Source organism: Paroedura picta, chromosome 13 (assembly GCF_049243985.1).
Source record: "Paroedura picta isolate Pp20150507F chromosome 13, Ppicta_v3.0, whole genome shotgun sequence".
NCBI lineage: Eukaryota > Metazoa > Chordata > Lepidosauria > Squamata > Gekkonidae > Paroedura > Paroedura picta.
This window is the reverse complement of record NC_135381.1, coordinates 47,080,206-47,103,203: the sequence shown is the minus strand read 5'-3', so window position 1 is coordinate 47,103,203 and position 22,998 is coordinate 47,080,206. Positions and strand designations below refer to the sequence as shown.

The 22,998-nt window shown below is 47.3% G+C and overlaps 1 long non-coding RNA gene across 2 annotated transcripts in view; it reads right to left on the bottom strand.

The window, feature by feature from the left end:
- The window catches only part of LOC143822801 (uncharacterized), a 104,047-nt gene extending 98,921 nt beyond the window's left edge, over window positions 1-5,126 (bottom strand). For both annotated transcript variants that reach the window (XR_013226262.1, XR_013226263.1), the window contains exon 1: window positions 4,853-5,126. This is a non-coding gene — a long non-coding RNA (uncharacterized LOC143822801). The remainder of the gene's footprint in view (window positions 1-4,852) is intronic.
- Between the last annotated feature and the right edge of the window lie 17,872 nt (window positions 5,127-22,998).

Here is a 22,998-nt window from a genome sequence, read left to right as displayed (position 1 = left end):
CCAGACTTCAGCTCGCAGGTATGGGAGAGCTTTGTCAAGAGTATGGGAGCAGGATCACCCCCAAATGCCTTGCTGTGGGCAAGATGTTAAGTTTAGCCCCCCGCAAAGGTGGGGAGAGGTGCTTCCCATCCTGCCCGTTTCCTGCTCAGCCACAGGACCTCCGTCTTGGAGGGGTTCAGTTTCATGCAGCTCTGCTCTAACCACCCAGCAACATCTCCACCCCATGGCCAGGACAGAAGCCCAACTGGTATGGATTGAGTGCCAGGAGCTGGTCTGCTGCAGCCCTTTCAATTACCTTTCCCAGGAATGCAAGGTGCGAAACTGGACAGTAGCTAGCCGGGTCCCACGGATCCAGCAATGTTTTTTTTTCTGCAAGGAATGAATCACTGCCTCCTTTAGCACCTCTGGGAATTCCCCTGAAGCCAGGGAGAGGTTGACAGTCTCTCCCAGAATTACAACTGATCTCCAGACTAAAGACCCAAAGAGTCTGCCTGGGGGAAAGGTAGACATGCCCAACTGGTAGCTTTCCCCCCACCCCATTCCCTCTTGTTGAATGCCACTAGCTGGGGAGGAGAAAGAGACTAGCTAATGCCAGGTCATCACTTCATGCACAGGTCCCATGCAAAGATGCAGGCTGGCTGACGCCACGGCAGTTCCCTGTAGCATATTGCTTGGTCTCAGGCTGAGGTTCAGAAACAGTGAGCAGCACCCTGCAAATGATCCAGGGGGAGGGGGGTCTACTCCCCCCCCACCCCGCTTGCTTCTTCAGACCAGAACAGGTCTGATCTGGAAGTTATTTTATCTGCATGTAAACAGTATCTGCTTGCAATGCCTACAATTCTCCTCCCCTTCTTGCAGAAGTTATTGCAACTAAAAAAAATGACAGAGTTAGAGACAGCAACTTTATGTTACAAATAGCCAAAGGCCAAAGGGTGGTTTCATTAAAACTGATAAACACCAACTGTAAACTCTAAGGGGAAACCAGGGGCCATTCCACACGACTTAAATGTAGCCAAAGTCTTACCTTTCGTAAACGCCATTAATTAAACGTTCCGCATGACATCGTAAATAAACCGCAAAACTCCCGCCAAACTCCAGCAACAATCGGAATTTTATAGCGCTTAGGGGGAAATCCAGAAAAGTGGATTCCCACCGAAAAAAACGCTACACTTCTGAGCACAAGCCGCAACACATCAACGAAAGACATGTGCGTTCTCAATGTAGCGGTACAAAGAATGTCCCTCCCTCACTCTCGCCCCTGAGCTTCCGGAGAAGCAATCGCCATTTTTTCCCCTTAGACCGGGGAAAGCAACGAACAAGCGAGGCTCCTCTAGCTAAAGTCCCTCCACAGAAGTACTTAACAGTAAAGCAAAGCTCCCTTCTGCAATTGTTTTTAAACTTTCTGAGCACAATACAGCCCCCTGTTCAACACTGCCCATAATTTCAGCCACAAATCGTGCCTATGGGGGGGGATTTTTTTTTTTTTTACTTGAAGAGCGTGTAAACGATTAAGCGCCAGCTCCTATGCAACTGATGTGTTTGGGTTTTTAAAAACAGATTTTAATGGGAAAGGGGATTTCTGCGAGCACGAACACAACAGTTCATTGGCTGTTCAGTTTGATTGATGGCCAGGGGCAGGAAGAAGCATGGAAAAATATCCGTTGCGATTCCAGCGAGACCGGAAACCTGTGGGGAATGAATACAACACTACTGGGACTTCAATATTCCACTATAATTAAAGGTATGCGGAATGACAAATTTCCACTACTTAATATAGCGTTTCTGCATACTGCAAACATTTAGCAACATTGGTCCTTGTGCGGAAAGGCCCCAGATTTTGAGTTGGGGGTAAATTTAAGCTAAACCTATAAAACCTGTGTAATCAACAAATGAGGAAAAAACAGAAGATAAAATGATGACTGAATGAACCCGCATTGAGGAAATGCCTAACCTTCTGTTTGGGGGTCCAGGAGGTGCTCACACGGGTTCACCACAGAGCAGGCCAGGAGACCCAAACCTTGACCTTCTTTCAAATACATCCATTTAGCATCATACAGTTTCTTAGTCAATAGCTTTCTTGCATCAGCCAGCACTTTCTCCATGTGAACTGGGGCAAAAGCTAAGTGATTTTCTATGCTGACAGATGTACTTTGGCCATGTCTGGGTGCAATAACTTTCTTCTGTCCTGAAATGGTAAATCCCTGATTCTTAGAAGAGGCAGATACTGTCCCCTCAACCAAGTGTAGTAGAGTCAGAAACCACTGCTGGCAGAGTTTAAATATGCAAAGAGTTTGAAGCCCCAAACTGCTTAAAATAATAAAATAGCTTCATTTAGAAAAAAACAAACCTTTGTATAGAAAAAGAAGAGAAAGTCCTAACTGTCTAACTGTTGTTCTGCATGCATTCTCTCTGTCATGGAGGCAAGCAGGGAGGAAGTGGGCTCAGAGGAGCAGGAAGTCTCCAAATGGGCCAGGATATTATTTGGAAAAACATCAGTAGGTTCTTATTCAATCTATGCTAACGATACATCTCCTGCAATACCCCCTGTGGAATGTTTCTGAACCACGCACAGTACAAAGCCTCCATCTTTGAACAATCTCACGGTCTTGGCCAGAACACTGCAACTAGGATGCAATTGTTCCTGTCTGCTCTTATTTTGTAAGGCACTTTTAACACCATGGGCAGAGGCGGGAACATGGAAAACAATTCCCCTGCTCACTTCCCTGGGAATGCATCCCTGGTTCCCCTCTTGTGTAAGACATGGGATATTTGTAATTCATTGGCAAACTGACAGTCCCAACAGAGCAGATTTTGTCAGGACTCAGGAGACAGAGGGAGGGGGAGAGAGAGAGGAGTTCATTACAGCCATTTAGGCCAGTATAGTGTGTGAACCATATACCCCTGTCTGCTTAAAGCATGTGCTAAGGTGTTCTGTTTCCCTCGTCATTGTATTGCATGCACTGTGCCCACAGATTGCATGCAAGGTTACACAGGGTAGATGAATGAGCTTGTCAGTATAGCCCATGGATATTTTCCACCACCATCTGAACTTGACTGAAGGAAAAGCCAGAGTCACCAGTCTATTGATGCGCCTTGCACCCGCTCTCTGATTCCCGGCCTGACTCACTGACTGTCCCTGGCAATGTGCACCCCACCCCCAAAGTGACGCACCTGTTGTCAACGTCACGCAAAGCGATTTGTGGAAAGTGGGGCCCCTTAACAGGCTCCTCTGACTGAGCCACCACAGAAAGAAGGGTAGCGCTAACCTTGGGGTATACAGAACAGCTAGCTGACTGCTGAATTTGGGGCCAGGCACTTGGGAAAGCACATTTGCAATGCTCTCACCCACAGTCCTGCGTGTCGCTGCTGCGGTAGATGCCACTAGTAGTAATAAGACCCCCACTTACAGGTAAGCAGCCTGTTTTTCCATCTTGTAAAAACATTGCTATGATGCTGAAAGCACCCTCCTTCGAAAGGCCAGCCACAGCTGCTCTGCTCGGTTGGAATGCAGCTGTACACATCTGGAGAGAATTCATCCTCCAATTTCCTCAGGCTCCCCCCCCCCCCTCTCCAGGCTTATATATTTCCTGGGCCTCCCTCTAGTGGCCAGAGGGAAGCAATCTTTGAGAGTCAGTTTGCCACAACCGAAACTGCTGCAAGGAGGGCAGGAGCAGCAGGTGTAGGCACCGAACAGCACAGCTGGATTGCACCTGTGAGAACCAGCAAGAGCTGCCTGGTGGCCTTTAGAGGGGGACTTGAAGTGGGGAAGCCTCACATCCAACAGCGGCCCAATCTCCAAAGCTCAAAGCAATTCCAGGGGAAAACGTCATTCAGTTACTGCCCCAAAATACCCTGTTTGGGCAAACCCCGGGTTAACCAAAGTAATAACTGGCTATGCTGTGCCTTAACTGCTAACTGTTAATAGCAAGGATTTCCCCCCTAATTAGAAACCCTTGCTTTTAAACTAGCTCCTCAGGATACTGGGACCATCTCTGCTGGGTCTCGAGGAAGATGTTGTAAATGCTGAAAGGTAAACAATGAGTGAGATTGAATTTCAGATGGGAGAATATAACAGACTTTAGCAGGAAGTGTTCTGCCATTTCCTTGTTGATTATTGTGCACAAATCGCAGGGAAACACTGAACTTCCTTTTAGCAGAGATTCAGTCCGACTGGTTTGCATCCCTGTCTGCCTTTTATCAGCTACACATGGGGAATACCACAGTAAAAGTTTATGGAAGCAATATATAGAATTAAGTCATGTGTTCAGAAAATACAATGCCATAAAAAAGATCTTTCAAAACAACTTCCAGCTCTCCTTTGGGGTGAAGAGAGAATGTCAAGGGAGAGAGTCTTCCTGCCTTCCTACAACATGTGTTTTTTCTGGACCCACATACAGAATTCAAGCCCATACCAGACTCTTCCTCTTCAACCAGCCCATGAAATGCAGGATGCTGGGGATGGATTCAGGCTTCAATTATTTCCTTGGTCTGGACTTGTTTTAACGTGCTGGTGAGTGTCACGGAGTCACTTTCACCTCTGTCAGCAGCTGTCCAGGGTCTTCGGTGGGGCCCTTTCATATCTCCTGCCAGATTTATTTTTTTTAATGGAGATAGCAGGGAATGAACTTCTGCACCCTGAGCAAAGGCCCCTCCTCTCCCCCCCTTGAACGGGCAACATTTCTTTCTTCCCACGGCCATTGCCCCTATTGAAATCTGCCCTACTGCAAGCAGCCTCGGTGCATTGATTATGCAAAGCACTGGTTATGAAAAAGGTGTGTTAATTGACTTCTACCAGTAACTTAGCATCTCGTCCTGTTAACTACCACAAAAGTCATAGAGAAGATCCCTTTACCTGATCCTCTGCTCCTGACAGGATCTTCTAAGGCTCTTCTAAGACCGGAGCAAAGTTTGTTGGGTAAAGAAACAGACTGAGGAAACTGCTTGGCCCTGCTGCTTTAGTTTGATCCAGAAACGTCTTTTTAGCAGAGAGGTTTGTGGGAAGGAGGCTCTTGTATGTTTCTCTCCCAAGTCCTGGACCCTTGAAAGTTAAATGCGGGATGGACCCACATCTTAACATGCCATGCAACGTTCTTGCCTTCGAGCAGAAAAAGTCCTCACAGTCAGAAGACTGGGGCTGGTCTGTGCACACCTCCCGCCTATTGATTGTAGTTAGTTTCCAAGAAACTTACAGTCGATGAAGCGTGAATAAGACTGCGGGTTTAAAGGGTAATCTTCATTTGCTCAGAAATAAATCTTATCAAGTGGCCAGAGTGTTGCAGACTTAAAACATACCAAATCATTCCCAGAACGCACAGTAATATTGAGTCTGATAGGTTTTTTTGTACAAATAAAAAATGGAGTGCAGAAGACCTCAAAGTTATTGTGAGCATTCAGTGGGTTACTGAATCATCACCCCTCAAAAAATGCTTCAGCTGATAATATGTACAGATACTGAACTTCTATTGCTATTAAGTACATTTTAAATTGCCAACCTGGGAATGGCCACGATTGACAAATGCGAAATTGGGAACAAAAATAAGAAAAGTGGGAGCAGAATGAGGGAATCATGATAAGAATGGGCCAAAATTGAGGAGGAGAAAAGTGTGGAAAACAGACAGAGAAATTAAGAAAAAATTAAAGGTAGTTTTCTTTTCTATAACACACAAACAGGACTGCCCCTTTTCAAGATCTGGTTGAATGGGAAAAACTACGGATCTGGGTGGAAGGAGACGGAAACAAAGGGTGGGAAACAAAGATCTTGTTAAGAGACCTGACAATCACTGCAGCAGCCATGAGCTATAGCTTGGGTGCTGACCCTGGAGGGGCTGCCATTCACACTAACCTGTTTGGGGCAGAGGCTGTTCTATGCTATAACAAGGTCAGGGGGTAATAACAGCCTGCTGAAGAGAGAAGGGGGCTGTACCAAGGCAAAAGGAAGAAGAAACAATTGGCAGAGAAGGAAAAGAATCATTAATGCGCATAGAGGTTGTTAAAGAATTAAAGACTATTTTCTTTCTGCACCAAATTGTTTCTTCTTCTTCATAACCATAGCTTGCCAGATCTGAAAGGGAGTTCTGTCCTAGCCTTGTTGCTTGAAGCAGCCTTGGATTAAACTGGGAACCCTCCGACGTGCAGAGAGCTTCTCTCCTTCATTTGAGCTGACTCTCACAATTGAGCTTTTTTCGGCGTAACTGGAGGTTTTTATGATCCAGCATTTATCAAGACTGTTTCAAATGTTTTTAAGACACAAAGAATGTTATGCTACATATCACAAGACTTTCAGAACAAACCACAATAATTAATTGAGCAAACTATGACTGTGTTTCATAATAGTTTTGATCACTTTTTGGTTTGCTGAAGGTTATGCCAAACACCGCAGTCATGCCAAAGCCCAGAATATTCTCATGTCCCTCATGTCGAGGGCTGGATTAAAACATATAAGTGAAATTGATCCTGATAATCCAGGCTGGCAGCGGGTGGGGTGGGTGACTGTGGGTTTTAATATTTGAAAGATTTTCCCCTCATTTCTAATGTTTTCATTTTTTTTCATTTTGCAGTGCTTAAAGTGTTTACATCCATGGTTGTTCTGTTGGTTGGATATTCAGCAAAAACGTGTTTATATTTGAGTCTAGTACAACTTTAGAGTCAGACAAGATTTGGTGGTGGGAATGTGAACTTGACTCTTGAAAGCTCCTCCTTCCAGACAGTCTTCTGGGGCTCAGGTCAAATCCAGGTGTTGTGGTGTAGACCAATATGGCTTCCCCCTGAAAGCACCTTCTGCTAAACTGATATTTCTGCTCTTGTTTTAATGATGAGTGGGTTATAGTTGAGATTATTATAATTAACTTTCTTGGAACCCTTTCTGGCTGATACACGAGGCACAACTTTCCCTATATATATGTCTAAACAAAAGCTGTTGACCAATAAAAAATAGTTTTTACTCGGTGGCTTGTCGGTGCCTTTTGGCAGCACATAGAAGAGGAAGCAGATTTCTCTTGCCTGTGAAACAAAATTGGGGTCAGGAAGGACAGCACAAGAAGAAGAAGAGTTGGTTCTTATATGCCGCTTTTCTTTACCCAAAGGAGACTCAAAGCGGCTTACAGTCACCTTCCCTTTCATCTCCCCACAACAGACACCCTGTGAGGTAGGTGAGGCTGAGAGAGCCCTGATATCACTGCTCGGTCAGAAGTTTTATCATTGCCGTGGCAAGCCCAAGGTCACCCAGCTGGCTGCATGTGGGGGAGTGCAGAATCGAACCCGGCACTCCTAACCACTACACCAAACTACACCAAACTGGCTCTCCTGGTATAACACCTGGTACCACCAAACAGCCAGGCTCAGTGGATTGAGAGAAACCTGGACAGAAAGGCCAATGCTGAGAGTGACCTAAGATTGGCCAGGGAAACCCATTGTAACAAGAAAAGATTTTTCAGTTATGTGACGAACAAACGTAAAGTAAAGGAGGCAATAGGCCCACTGTTGGGTGCGGATGGACAAACTCTAACGGATGATGCAGAGAAAGCAGAAAGGCTCAGCGCCTATTTTACATCTGTTTTTTCCCCACAGGTCAAAGGGTTTAGGCACATCTAGAGATGGCCATAGCCAAAGGACAGTGTCTGGGTGGCAGGTTAACATGGACAGAGAGGTTGTCGAGAAGCATTTAGCTGCATTTCAAGAAGGACGTAGATAAAATTGAAAGGGTACAGAGGAGAGCGACAAGATGATCTGGGGCCATTCTAGTCCATAGATTCTAATCCAACCACTATGCAGGACACTCCCATCCCAATCGCTCATCTACTGTAACCTGCCACCTCTTTGCCTTCACAGAATCAGCCTCTCTATCAGATAGCTATCTAGCCTCTGTTTTAAAATTTCCAAAGATGAAGAATCCACCACCTCCCGAGGAAGCCTGTTCCACTGAGAAACCGCTCTGTCAGTATCTTTTCTTGGATGCTTTAGGATGCTTTGGGCTGATCCTGCATTGAGCAGGGGGTTGGACTAGATGGCCTGTGTGGTCCCTTCCAACTCTATATTTCTATGAATCCTCATTCAACTATAGACTTTATTTTGTAAGGCATTGGCCTCTGGCTAGCGGGGCCCCCCCCTTTCTATTTGAAGGTTAGGCTGTTATATCTCTTCTGATAAACATTTATTTAATGATTGATTGATTGATTGTTGTTTTTATATACCTCCCTCCCTGAAGGATCAGGGTGGTTTACATGAAACAAGAATGATACAAGTAACTCCATTTGTAGTAATAACATGGTGATAACATTAACATAGTAATTACAATAACAACATTATAGAGCGGTGGAATACAGGGAAGAGCATTGAATTCAACTCATGCTGAGGCCCAGAGAGTTGGGTGAATTTGTAGTGGTTGTTGTAGGGGGGAGGTTAAACAAACATATTTAACCATTGGATTTTGTATTCCCGCTGCTTATCTTCTTGAGGAGATAATGCACCAAGGACGATGGGGCAGTGCTTCTACCAACGTGGACCGAGGTTCGAGCTGACACAGAGATGGTGAGGCAGGATCAGACAGGCCCAATGAGGAGAAGGAAACTGAAGCCAGTTATGGGGTTTCTTCCCCACTGATCCCCTGGCCCACCGCAGCCGGTCTGAGTGCCGTAACAGTGAGTCACCAGACCTGAAAATTGTGTTGCTGAGAGCCAGGTCAGTAAATAGTAGAACATCCATCATCGAGGACAACCGCGAATGAACAAGCTGACCTGGCACACGTTACCGATACCTGGATGGACACGAGTGGTGCAGTGCACTCGAACTGCCCCAGGAAGGAGCGCCTGCCAGATTTCTCAGCACAACAGCAGGTTCGGCCCAGCTGCCTGGAGGGAGGTGGGTCTCTCTGTCTGCCATGATTTCACCGCCCAGACCAGGCAGCCAGTCCCGTGTCCACTGACCGCTTATGCCTTGTGTTTGGCCCCTGTGACAGAGCCTGTTGCAGTTCCGCCCGTTCTCCTACCTGTCTCCCTGCCTGAATGGGTCCTCCATTTGTGCTGCGAGGATCTACCCTTATCTACTGGCAGGAGGAGCAGACGGCTCCTGTGGGTTAGGGTTAGGACTTGCAATAAACAAAAAAGGGGAGGGGAAGCCCAACTGGAATAGAGTTGACAACCTTAAAAGGTTGAGAAAGTGGCATTTTATTTATGGATGTCAAATGTACAAAAGCATTAAAAACAATTAAAAAAGAACACTCTGAGGGTTTTGTTCAAAACCAGGGAAGGTTCCTGAAGGCAGCCCTTTGAAAAACAGACAACTGAGAACAAGTGGAGAGAGCTACTGGGGAGAGTTGCTGCTGACCAGGTGAGGCTGTTGTGCTGCCTGGGTGAAGTGATTGCTGGGTAATTGTTGGGAGGCTTAAAAAGGGCTGCTCCTCACCAGAGGCAGAGCTCAGACAACTGAGAGCACGTGGAGAGAGCTACTGGGGAGAGTTGCTGCTGACCAGGTGAGGCTATTGTGCTGCCTGGGTGAGGTGATTGCTGGGTAATTGTTGGGAGGTTTAAAAAGGGCTGCTCCTCGCCAGAGGCAGAGCTCAGACAACTGAGAGCACGTGGAGAGAGCTACTGGGGAGAGTTGCTGCTGACCAGGTGAGGCTATTGTTCTGCCTGGGTGAGGTGATTGCTGGGTAATTGTTGGGAGGCTTAAAAAGGGCTGCTCCTCGCCAGAGGCAGAGCTCAGACAACTGAGAACACGTGGAGAGAGCTACTGGGGAGAGTTGCTGCTGACCAGGTGAGGCTATTGTGCTGCCTGGGTGAGGTGATTGCTGGGTAATTGTTGGGAGGCTTAAAAAGGGCTGCTCCTCGCCAGAGGCAGATCTCAGACAACTGAGAGCACGTGGAGAGAGCTACTGGGGAGAGTTGCTGCTGACCAGGTGAGGCTATTGTGCTGCCTGGGTGAGGTGATTGCTGGGTAATTGTTGGGAGGCTTAAAAAGGGCTGCTCCTCGCCAGAGGCAGATCTCAGACAACTGAGAGCACGTGGAGAGAGCTACTGGGGAGAGTTGCTGCTGACCAGGTGAGGCTATTGTGCTGCCTGGGTGAGGTGATTGCTGGGTAATTGTTGGGAGGATTAAAAAGGGCTACTCCTCGCCAGAGGCAGAGCTCAGACAACTGAGAGCACGTGGAGAGAGCTACTGGGGAGAGTTACTGCTGACCAGGTGAAGCTATTGTGCTGCCTGGGCGAGGTGATTGCTGGGTAATTGCTGGGAGGATTAAAAAGGGCTGCTCCTCACCAGAGGCAGAGCTCAGACAACTGAGAGCACGTGGAGAGAGCTACTGGGGAGAGTTGCTGCTGACCAGGTGAAGCTATTGTGCTGCCTGGGCGAGGTGATTGCTGGGTAATTGCTGGGAGGATTAAAAAGGGCTGCTCCTCGCCAGAGGCAGAGCTCAGACAACTGAGAGCACGTGGAGAGAGCTACTGGGGAGAGTTGCTGCTGACCAGGTGAGGCTATTGTGCTGCCTGGGCGAGGTGATTGCTGGGTAATTGCTGGGAGGATTAAAAAGGGCTGCTCCTCACCAGAGGCAGAGCTCAGACAACTGAGAGCACGTGGAGAGAGCTACTGGGGAGAGTTGCTGCTGACCAGGTGAGGCTATTGTGCTGCCTGGGTGAGGTGATTGCTGGGTAATTGCTGGGAGGATTAAAAAGGGCTGCTCCTCACCAGAGGCAGAGCTCAGACAACTGAGAGCACGTGGAGAGAGCTACTGGGGAGAGTTGCTGCTGACCAGGTGAGGCTATTGTGCTGCCTGGGCGAGGTGATTGCTGGGTAATTGCTGGGAGGATTAAAAAGGGCTGCTCCTCGCCAGAGGCAGAGCTCAGACAACTGAGAGCACGTGGAGAGAGCTACTGGGGAGAGTTGCTGCTGACCAGGTGAGGCTATTGTGCTGCCTGGGCGAGGTGATTGCTGGGTAATTGCTGGGAGGATTAAAAAGGGCTGCTCCTCACCAGAGGCAGAGCTCAGACAACTGAGAGCACGTGGAGAGAGCTACTGGGGAGAGTTGCTGCTGACCAGGTGAAGCTATTGTGCTGCCTGGGCGAGGTGATTGCTGGGTAATTGCTGGGAGGATTAAAAAGGGCTGCTCCTCGCCAGAGGCAGAGCTCAGACAACTGAGAGCACGTGGAGAGAGCTACTGGGGAGAGTTGCTGCTGACCAGGTGAGGCTGTTGTGCTGACTGGGTGAGGTGATTGCTGGGTGATTGCTGGGAGGATTAAAAAAGGCGGCTCCTGGCCAGAGGCGCAAGCCTTTGGCGCGAGCTAAAAGACAAAGGGCTCTTGGCCTGAGAATCTACTGAGAATCAGTAGATTATATTTCATAGAATCATAGAATCATAGAGTTGGAAGGTGCCATACAGGCCATCTAGTCCAACCCCCTGCTCAACGCAGGATCAGCCCTAAGCATCCTAAAGCATCCAGGAAAAGTGTGTATCCAACCTTTGCTTGAAGACTGCCAGTGAGGGGGAGCTCACCACCTCCTTAGGCAGCCTATTCCACTGCTGAACTACTCTGTGACATTTTTTCCCCTGATATCTAGCCTATATCGTTGTACTTGAAGTTTAAACCCATTACTGCGTCTCCTCTCCTCTGCAGCCAATGGAAACAGCATCCTGCCTTCCTCCAAGTGACAACCTTTCAAATACTTAAAGAGGGCTGTCTTGTCCCCTCTCAACCTTCTTTTCTCCAGGCTGAACATTCCCAAGTCCCTCAACCTATCTTCATAGGGCTTGGTCCCTTAGCCCCAGATCAACTTCGTCGCTCTCCTCTGTATCCTTTCAATTTTATCTATGTCCTTCTTGAAGTGAGGCCTCCAGAACTGCACACAGTACTCCAGGTGTGGTCTGACCAGTGCCGTATACAATGGGACTGACATCTTGTGATTTTGATGTGATGCCCCTGTTGATACAATTTCCCTAGTACTTGCACTGCCTAGAACATACAATGGACCTCCAGGACAGTGATCCCATCATCTGCAGTGAGTGACATGATTGCCTTCCTCCCAGAAGACAAGATTGACTACATCTGCCCCAAGTGTAAGCTGGTAAAACATTTGGAGGAAAGGATTAGGGGATTACAAGACAGCATAATTACTCTGATCCAAAGTAAGAAAGGGGAGGAGTTCATAGACCACAGCCGTGCAACTCGGAATAAAGAGGATGCAACCAGTCCTGAAGAGGATAAAGAGATTGACCTCACTACGGAGCCTCTGCAGAAAGTTCGGAAAAAGACTCAACAGCGTAGAGCGAGACGGTTCTCAGGGCCTTTGGAGCTCCAGAATAGATTTCAGGCCCTTGCAGAGGAGGTGCAAGGGTCAACGAGGGAAGAGGTCCCAAAACAAACTCTAAGACAAAGGGAAGAGGCCACGGGGACAGAAGGAAATGGAGTTGAGAAGAAAAAAAAAAGGAGAGTACTGGTAATTGGAGACTCCCTGCTAAGAGGAATGGATCGCCATGTGGCTGGGCCCGACCCCCTAACCTGAGAGGTGTGTTGCTTGCCAGGGGCAAAAATTAAAGACATTTCAGAACGGCTGCCCAAACTCCTCAAATCTACGGATCACTACCCATTTGTAATGGTCCATGTGGGAACGAATGACATGTCCCTGAATACCATCACTCCTATTAAAAAAGACTGTCAAGATCTGGGGAGGAAGCTCAAGCAAATGGGGGCACAAGTGGTATTCTCTTCAATTTTGCCTGTCAAGGGAAGAGGAATGCGTCGGGAGAGGAAGATAATGGAGGTGAATCACTGGCTGCGTAGCTGGTGCCGGCAGGAGAGATTTGGTTTCTGGGACCATGGGATAGGCTTTCTTGAGGAAGGCCTACTAGCACCTGATGGACTGCACTTATCAAAGCTGGGGAAGAATGTGTTTGGCAGGAACCTGGGGAGATTCATCAGGAGAGCTTTAAACTGAAGCCACAAGGGGAAGGAGACGATCAACATAGGGAGTGTATGGAAGGAAAACTATCGGGGGCAGCCCAACCGGCAAGGCCAGCTCATAGGGAACCAAAAGTAAAAGGATTCAGATGTCTTTATACTAACGCCCGAAGCATGGGCAATAAAAAGGAAGAGCTAGAACTTCTCATGCTGATGGAAAGGTATAATCTAGTAGGCATCACAGAAACTTGGTGGAATGATTCTCATGACTGGAATGTAATGGTGGATGGATATGAACTGTTCAGAAAAAACAGAATAGATCGAAGAGGTAGAGGAGTGGCACTGTATGTGAGGAAAGGGCTTACCTGTCAGGAAATTCTAGTGAAGGAGAGCATATCTACAGTGGAAAGCATCTGGGTGAAAATAAGCGAGGGGAAAACAAACAGTGTGGTGGTTGGTATCTGCTACCGACCGCCTGACCAACGAGAGGCTGTGGATGCTGCACTTTGTGAGCAGCTTGAGAAAATATCCAAGCGGCAGGACCTTGTCATGAAGGGAGACTTCAATTTCCCAGATGTGTTCTGGGAAACAAACTCTGCAAAGCGTCCTCAGTCATGCAACTTTCTGACCTGCCTGGCTGACAATTTCATTTATCAAATGGTAGATGAACCCACAAGAGGTTCAGCCATACTGGACTCAATACTGACTAACAGGCAAGAGTTGGTGGATGAGGTGAAGGAGGTGGGGACCCTAGGGGGAAGTGACCATGTCCTCATAGAATTCCTTTTGAGATGGGGAGCCAAGGAAGCTTGTAGCCAGATGCGGATGTTAGATTTTCGTAGAGCAAACATTAATAAACTCAGAGACATGATGAGTGTCATACCATGGACGAGAATGCTGGAAGGGAAGGGAGCATGTGAAGGGTGGGCGCTACTCAAACAAGAGCTATTGCATGCTCAATCAATGACTATCCCAGAAAGATGAAAACACTGCAGGAGCTCTAAGAAGCCTATTTGGATGAACGGAGAACTTCAAGAGGAACTAAGAAAGAAAAGGGAAATGTTCAGGAAATGGAGGGAAGGACAGAGCTCTAAAGAAGAGTACCAACAGGTTACTAGGCACTGTAGATCAGTCATCAGAAAGGCCAAAGCTGAGAGTGAGCTAAGATTGGCCAGAGAAGCCCATTGTAACAAGAAACGATTTTTCAGTTACGTGAGGAGCAAACATAAAGTAAAGGAGGCAATAGGACCACTGTTCGGTGCGGATGGACAAACTCTAACGGAAGATGCAGAGAAAGCAGAAAGGCTTAGTGCCTATTTTACATCTGTTTTTCCCCACAGGTCAAAGGGTTTAGGCACATCTAGATATGGCAATAGCCAAAGGATAGTGTCTGGGTGGCAGGTTAACATGGATAGAGAGGTTGTCGAGAGGCATTTAGCTGCACTGGATGAGTTGAAATCCCCTGGGCCGGATGAAATGTACCCGAGAGTGCTCACAGAACTTTCCAGAGAACTTTCACAAACCTTGTCCGTCATGTTTGGGACCTCTTTAAGGACTGGAGATCTCCCGGAGGACTGGAAGAGAGCAAACGTTATTCCAATCTTCAAAAAAGGGAGGAAGGATGACCCAGGAAACTAGAGACCAGTGAGTCTGACCTCTGTTGTGGGGAAGATAATGGAGCAGACTGCAATCTGGGTTTTCAGATAGTTAGGTGGATAGGGAATTGGTTAGAGAACCGCACTCAAAGAGTTGTTGTCAATGGTGTTTCATCAGACTGGAGAGAGGTGAGTAGCGGGGTACCTCAGGGCTCGGTGCTCGGCCCGGTACTTTTTAACATATTTATTAATGATCTAGATGAGGGGGTGGAGGGACTACTCATCAAGTTTGCAGATGACACCAAATTGGGAGGACTGGCAAATACTCCGGAAGATAGAGACAGAGTTCAACGAGATCTGAACACAATGGAAAAATGGGCAAGTGAGAACATGATGCAATTTAATAAAGATAAGTGTAAAGTTCTGCATCTGGGTCAGAAAAACGAAAAATGAAAAGCATGCCTACTGGATGGGGGATACGCTTCTAGGTAACACTGTGTGTGAACCAGACCTTGGGGTACTTGTGGATTGTAAACTAAACATGAGCAGGCAGTGTGATGCAGCGGTAAAAAAGGGGAATGCCATTTTGGGCTGTATCAACAGGGGCATCACATCAAAATCACAAGATGTCATAGTCCCATTGTATACGGCAATGGTCAGACCACACCTGGAGTACTGTGTGCAGTTCTGGAGGCCTCACTTCAAGAAGGACATAGATAAAATTGAAAGGGTACAGAGGAGAGCGACGAAGATGATCTGGGGCCAAGGGACCCAGCCCTATGAAGATAGGTTGAGGGACTTGGGAATGTTCAGCCTGGAGAAAAGGAGGTTGAGAGGGGACATGATAGCCCTCTTTAAGTATTTGAAAGGTTGTCACTTGGAGGAGGGCAGGATGCTGTTTCTGTTGGCTGCAGAGGAGAGGACACGCAGTAATGGGTTTAAACTTCAAGTACAACGATATAGGCTAGATATCAGGAAAAAGTTTTTCACAGTCAGAGTAGTTCAGCAGTGGAATAGGCTGCCTAAGGAGGTGGTGAGCTCCCCCTCACTGGAAGTCTTCAAGCAAAGGCTGGATACACACTTTTCTTGGATGCTTTAGGATGCTTAGGGCTGATCCTGTGTTGAGCAGGGGGTTGATGGCCTGTATGGCCCCTTCCAACTCTATGATTCTATGATTCTATACAAATGAGGAGACCAGACATGGCCGTATTAAAGTACAATGAAGTATTTTACTAGAACTACTAGGGGAGGGGAACTGGCATACAAAACACCAAAATGCATAGCTTCCAACAGCTCATGGTGGAGTTCTTAACCCTGGCTGTTTCATGGTTAAACTCCAAGATTGGCTCTCTCTTTCTCTCTCTCCCCACCCTAAGGCAGTTTCAGAGTATAAAGGGAGGAAGTAGATTTCCCCTCCCCCCTCCCCCATTTACAGTTGCTTACCTGTGAATAGGTAGACATGTAGACAATGGTGCAAACACTTTATATACCAATAAACAAATCACAAGGCCCTCTTTGCCAGTTCCCATTAGCAATTAATGTCAACAAACAGTTAACCCCTTTTCTGACAATGAAAGGCTGACTCTTGTGAAAGACATGGCTTACCTTCCTCCTGGACTGTAACATCTATGTGAAACCACCAGGAGGCATTATGTAGAAATTTGGAGTGAGTTGTCATAAATATGAAAATGACAACTCACAACTCTCTCGTTTCCATAGAACTCCAGAGAGATGGCAGATGTGGTTTTAAGCAGCAGTTCGAAGCAGCAGGGAGAGATTATATGTCAACAAACCATAGTTTAATCTACATAAAACAGATTATTTTCTGACCCTTGATAGTCAGATTGTGGAAGAGGCTAGAAGAGATTTTGACCATCATAGGCAAAGGAGAAGATGAGCCTGGTCATAGTCATACATGCCTCAGTAACAGCATCCAGGCTCAACTACCAGTCTGTGTGGGACTGCCTTTGAAGACGGGCCAGGAACGTCAGCTGGTCCATCTTGCAGCACTCTGAACATTAAAGGGCTATCCCTAATGAGCAGGAAACTTTTCACTATATTGGCTTTCCAAGCCCAATAAAACATATTAGTTTATGTTTGTTTGTTTTTTTATGTTTAAAACCCTAAATAGTTTGGTTGCAAAGTACTTGAAAGACGGTCTCCGCCCATAAATGCCCACTGAGGACGCATTGTGGATAGAATCCATACGAGCAGAAGTGTATTTGTGGGGGGTATTTGGAGAGCTGCATTTTGATGTTTTGGCTTTGAAAAACACTCACACTTGGTTTTAAAGGTTTTTCTCAGCAGAAGACAAGCCAGAAGGGGAAAGTTAATTGCTCCCAAGTATGCCAATGGAGTCATCAAAACTTTGCACATGCAAATAACCATGTGGCCAGAGAGACTTGGGGTGCAGGAAGAGAGAATAGATCTGGCAACCCCCAAAAAGAAAAATTCCACCCCCACAGGGGATGGGCAGGAAGAAAAGGCACAATCCCTTGGCACAGAGGGAGCGTGGTCCCTTTTGCCTGATTCTCACCTAAGCTCCACAAAGAACAGGCTGCCCAGGCAAAGTCATGAGGATCTTTTAGATCATTAGAACTTCTGCTCAAAGAGCTTGCCTTTAAATAAGACCAGCTAAGGCCCATACAGAGTTTGAGTTTGCATAGTTTTTGTGGGGTTTTTTGCTTTTAATGAATTCTTTACTATTTTAAAGACTGATGGTTGCATTCTGTGCCATTTATTCAAGCTGGCCACACCCTGATTGGCCCGTGGAGCATGTCCGGCTGGCCAGAAAACAAGGCCAGACACTATCTAGGCCCCGAACATGCTCCACCCAGTGGGGCTTTTCTGAATTATTATAGGGCTACTAATGGCTAAGATATAACTAATTAACTCCCATCCATTCAGGAAACCCTTCCAGGGCGGTCAAGAAACCCTGGCTGAGAAATCCTGCTATAGACCTTCCAATGCCAGCTGTAAGTTCCTTTTTCAAATAAAAAGGAATGCCTTTTAATTACTACTCTAATTTATGGCTATAAATTCTAGACATCAACATTCAAAAATGTTATGGTAATGCTCAGGGTTGTTCAATCACTTGTTGGTTTGGCTCATGTCCAGCTTTGCAGGTTCTCTTACCAGAAGCCAAAAGTTGAATACAAGCCACATCTGACTGTGCAGAAGAGATGACAGCGCTTATTGCCTTCTGCTTTGATGCAACTGCTGCCCCTCCTCTGGCTTGAACCTTTGAAGCCTTCCTCCAAGGAAAAGGGAAAACCGCTTACCTTGGAGAAAGGCTCCTGAGGTCGCCTCGGCTTCAAAGTACCCAAAACATTCCATGAAATAATCCTTTGCATTTTACAAACAGGAAGAGAGTAATGTCAGGACTCAGACTTCAAGAAAGGGAACAGGGTGGGTGGACATGTTGGTCTCTCTCTAGAAGTAGAGACCAGCAAGAGTCCAGGAACACCTTGAAGACCACAAACATTTGTGGCACAGTCACAGTTTTCATGGGTCACAGCTCACTTCTTCCAATACCTGATACCAGAAGACAGAAATGGTTGCGTGTGACAACGTCTGTCCACTACTTGCTTCTGGAGGCTCTGTCGCCCCCGACTTCTATAAACACCATTGTGCTGGACTACTTCCTGACTGGGTCTGCAGGGAACTGCCTGTCTGACTCTGCTCAGCTCTTCTCCCTGATGTTGATGCTGCTCTTATCTACCTCCAGTGAATCCCTTGTCTTTACAGCCAGCGGGCATCATGGTTAAGAGCAGCGGTCCTAATCTGGCAAGCCGGGTTTGATTCCCCACTTCTCCACATGCAGCCAAGCCAACCTTGGGCCAGTCACAGCCCTGTTAGAGTTGTTCTCGTGATGCAGTTCTCTCAGAGCTCTTTCAGTCCCACTTGCCTCACAGGGTGTCAGTTGTGGGGAGATGAACAGAAGGCGAATGTAAACCACTTAGAAACTCCTTCAAGTAGGAAAATGAAGGGTATAAAAAAACCATTTCTTCTTCTGTTTTCAGCGACATGCCTTCTTCTCTCCTTTCAGCACCAAAGTATCGTGGGGTGGGGTGGGGGAGCAGGGGGGGGGGCAACATGTTAAGCGGCATATTTTAACCAAGACACTGACTGGAAATAGTCCTCAGTGAGCTACAGCAGCTGACTTTGTCCTTTTGACTTAATAGATGTCCAGCTCGGTGTGGCCGCTTCCATTGTGGTTTTCCTCAGACCCTTTATCTAGATTTGCGCCCTGGGTACCTCCACAGAGGCAGTTTGCTGTCTGCCCCCTTGGTCCTGCCATCTGCCTGGCAGACGTGTTTCAGAGCCAGGCCGATGAGTCTCCCGCCCCACAGCCTTCCGTGATCACTGATGCGTCTGGCAGGCCTTAGGCCAGACTGCTCCTTATGAGGGGGCTGCCCCATGCCTCCCTGCACCCCCCCCCTCCCCAAAGGCACCCCAGGCACTGCCTGGCTGAGCTAAATGCTGCCCTTCCCCAGCCCTTTGGCCGCTCTATCACATGCCTGCAAGGAACGAATTGGGCCCTTGAGGAAGCCTTTGAACTGAAGCTTTGGCCCATTGGGGCTTTCCTAAGTCGGAGGTATTACTATCCTTCAGGAGGCTCAGCGGCAAGCAGAGAGCTGCACGATTTCTTATGCTGATTTTTCAAATAGCGAGGGTCATATCCACTCTAGGATATTGCAGGGGAAAGGTAGGGTCACTCCAGATCAATCGTGCTTGTTGCAGAGGGAAAATTTAAATCAGACAAAATCAAAATGGAAATCGCATTCACTGGAGACGGCAAGGATTTAATCGACCTGGGATTGGAATAAAAGCTCCGTGCAGATTCAGCCCTGGACCCTCCAGGGCAGGGCTAGGGTCAGAATGCAACTGATTGGTTCCTTTTCTTTGGACTCCCCCCCCCTCCGGGTAATGATCAGTCTCTCCCTCTCAATGGGAGAATTGCTGGAAGGGCTGAAAAAGGCAGTGAAATGCCCCTTGCTGAAAATACCATCTCTGGACCCTCAAGAGCCTGACAAATACTGGCCTGTCTTGCACTTAGCGTTTCTGGGGGCAATGGTGGGAAGGGCCAAGGCAGACCAAACATCAGCCTTCCTGGAAGAAGCTTCAGTCCTAGACCCATCCCAGTCAGGCTTCTGGCCTGGCCATGGGGTAGAGACAGTGCTAGTTGCCCTGATGGATGACCTTCATTGCCAGCTGGACCGAGATGGGTCAGTGCTGTTTGTAATATGAAATCTTTCAACAGCTTTTGATACAGTCAGACATGAGCTTTTAGTTCACCACCACTGACGCCACGATATGGGAGACAGCCCTCCAATGGCTGATCTCCTTTCTCAGAGAGAGGTAGCAATAGAAGAGAGATTATCAAGCTGCCATAAGCTCACATGAGGAGTCCTGCAAGGAGATGTCCTCTCTCCAATCTTATTCAACATCTTCATGTGCCCTCTTGCACAACTGGTGCAGAAGTTCAGGCTGGGATGTCATCAATATGCAGATGACACCCAGCTCTTCCTCTTGATGCATGGCTGCCTTGATCCTCCCCCAGAAGTATCAGCCAGATATCAGGGAGCAGTGACAAAATGGCTGAAGCAGAGTCATCTGAAGCTCAACCCTGTGGCTGGGAAGGATCCAAGCAAAGAAGCACACTTGCCCAACCTGGGTGGTGTACAGCTATCAGTGGCTTGTTCTGCCAGGAACCTGGGTGTGATCCTCAATGCCTCTCTCTATGAAGGCCCAGGTCACAGGAGAAGTGCATTTGGCATTCTACCACCTTTGCCAAGCCAAACTACCAGCGCCCTACTTGGCCCTGTAACACCTAGCCACAGTGATCCATGTGACGGTCACCTCTAGACTGGACTTCTGCAACTCACTCTACATAGGCCTACTCTTAACTTTGACCCAGAAACTACAGCTGGTCCAGAATGCAGTGGCCAGGGTCCTCATGAATACACCATGGAGGCCCCACATACAGCACATTCTCCAAACAACTGCACTGGTTGCCAGTCAAATTCTGGATCAGGCTCAAGGTTTTGGTAATCACCTTCAAGGCCATACGTGGTCAGGGCCCATTGTGCCTGAGGGACTCCCTCCCTGCTGCACTGCTCAAAGAGCTTTATGCTCCGCCACCTCCAACTAGCTGCAAATCCCAAGCCCCAAGGAAGCTCGTCTAAACTCAACGAGGGCCAGAGCATTCTCTGACCTGGTCCCCACCTAGGGGAATGGGCTCCCAGAGGAGACCAGGGCACTGGCAGAGCTAGATCAATTCTGCAGGGTCTACAAAAAGGAGCTCTTCTGGCACGCGACCAATACTAACACGTGTGGGGCCCCCAAGAAGCAAACACTGGAACCAACCAACTATGGGAATGGTAAAACACTGATGTACTCAGCCAAACTGGACTTAATACTGACCAAAAGGCAAAGAGTTGGTGGATGGGGTGAAGGAGGTGGGGACCCTAGGGGGAAGTGACCATGTCCTCATAGAATTCCTTTTGAGATGGGGAGCCAAGGAAGCTTGTAGCCAGACGCGGATGTTGGATTTTCGTAGGGCAAACTTTAATAAACTCAGAGACATGATGAGTGTCATACCATGGACGAGAATGCTGGAAGGGAAGGGAGCATGTGAAGGGTGGGCGCTACTCAAACAAGAGCTACTGCATGCTCAATCAATGACTATCCCAGAAAGACGAAAACACTGCAGGAGCTCTAAGAAGCCTATTTGGATGAACAGAGAACTTCAAGAGGAACTAAGAAAGAAAAGGAAAATGTTCAGGAAATGGAGGGAAGGACAGAGCTCTAAAGAAGAGTACCAACAGGTTACTAGGCACTGTAGATCAATCATCAGAAAGGCCAAAGCTGAGAGTGAGCTAAGATTGGCCAGAGAAGCCCATTGTAACAAGAAAAGATTTTTCAGTTATGTGAGGAGCAAACGTAAAGTAAAGGAGGCAATAGGCCCACTGTTGGGTGCGGATGGACAAACTCTAACGAAAGATGCAGAGAAAGCAGATAGGCTTAGTGCCTATTTTACATCTGTTTTTTCCCACAGGTCAAAGTGTTTAGGCACATCTAGAGATGGCAGTAGCCAAGGGATAGTGTCTGGGTAGCAGGTTGACATGGACAGAGAGGTTGTCAAGAGGCATTTAGCTGCACTGGATGAGTTCAAATCCCCTGGGCCGGATGAAATGCACCCAAGAGTGCTCAAAGAACTTTCTGGAGAACTTGCACAACCCTTGTCCATCATCTTCGGGACCTCTTTAAGGACTGGAGATGTCCCAGAGGACTGGAAGAGAGCAAACGTTATTCCGATCTTCAAAAAAAGGGAGGAAGGATGACCCGGGAAACTACAGACCAGTGAGTCTGACCTCTGTTGTGGGTAAGATAATGGAGCAGATATTAAAGGGAGCGATCTGCAAACATCTGGAGGACAATTTGGTGATCCAAGGAAGTCAGCATGGATTTGTCTCTAACAGTTCCTGTAAGACCAACCTGTTATCCTTTCTTGACCAAGTAACAGGTTTGCTGGATCGTAGAAATTCAGTTGATGTCGTTTACTTGGATTTTAGTAAAGCTTTTGATAAGGTTCCCCATAATGTTCTGATAGATAAATTGAAGGACTGCAATCCGGATTTTCAGATAGTTAGGTGGATAGGGAATTGGTTAGAGAACCGCACTCAAAGAGTTGTTGTCAATGGTGTTTCATCAGCCTGGAGGGAGGTGAGTAGCGGGGTACCGCAGGGCTCGGTGCTCGGCCCGGTACTTTTTAACATATTTATTAATGATCTAGATGAGGGGGTGGAGGGACTACTCATCAAGTTTGCAGATGACACCAAATTGGGAGGAGTAGCAAATACTCCAGAAGATAGAGACAGAGTTCAACGAGATCTGAACACAATGGAAAAATGGGCAAATGAGAACAAGATGCAATTTAATAAAGATAAGTTCTGCATCTGGGTCAGAAAAATTAAAAGCATCCTACTGGATAGGGTATATGCTTCTAGGTAACATTGTGTGTGAACGAGACCTTGGGGTACTTGTGGATTGTAAACTAAACATGAGCAGGCAGTGTGATGCAGCGGTAAAAAAGGCAAAGCCCATTTTGGGCTGTATCAACAGAGGCATCACATCAAAATCACAAGATGTATACGGCACTAGTCAGTCCACACCTGGAGTACTGTGTGAAGTTCTGGATGCCTCACTTCGAGAAGGATGTAGATAAAATTGAAAGGGTACAGAGGAGAGCAACGAAGATGATCTGGGGCCAAGGGACCAAGCCCTATGAAGATAGGTTGAGGGACTTGGGAATGTTCAGCCTGGAGAAAAGGAGGTTGAGAGGGGACAAGATAGCCCTCTTTAAGTATTTGAAAGGTTGTCACTTGGAGGAGGGCAGGATGCTGTTTCTGTTGGCTGCAGAGGAAAGGATGCGCAGTAATGGGTTTAAACTACAAGTACAACGATATAGGCTGGATATCAGGAAAAACATTTTCCCAGTTAGAGTAGTTCAGTAG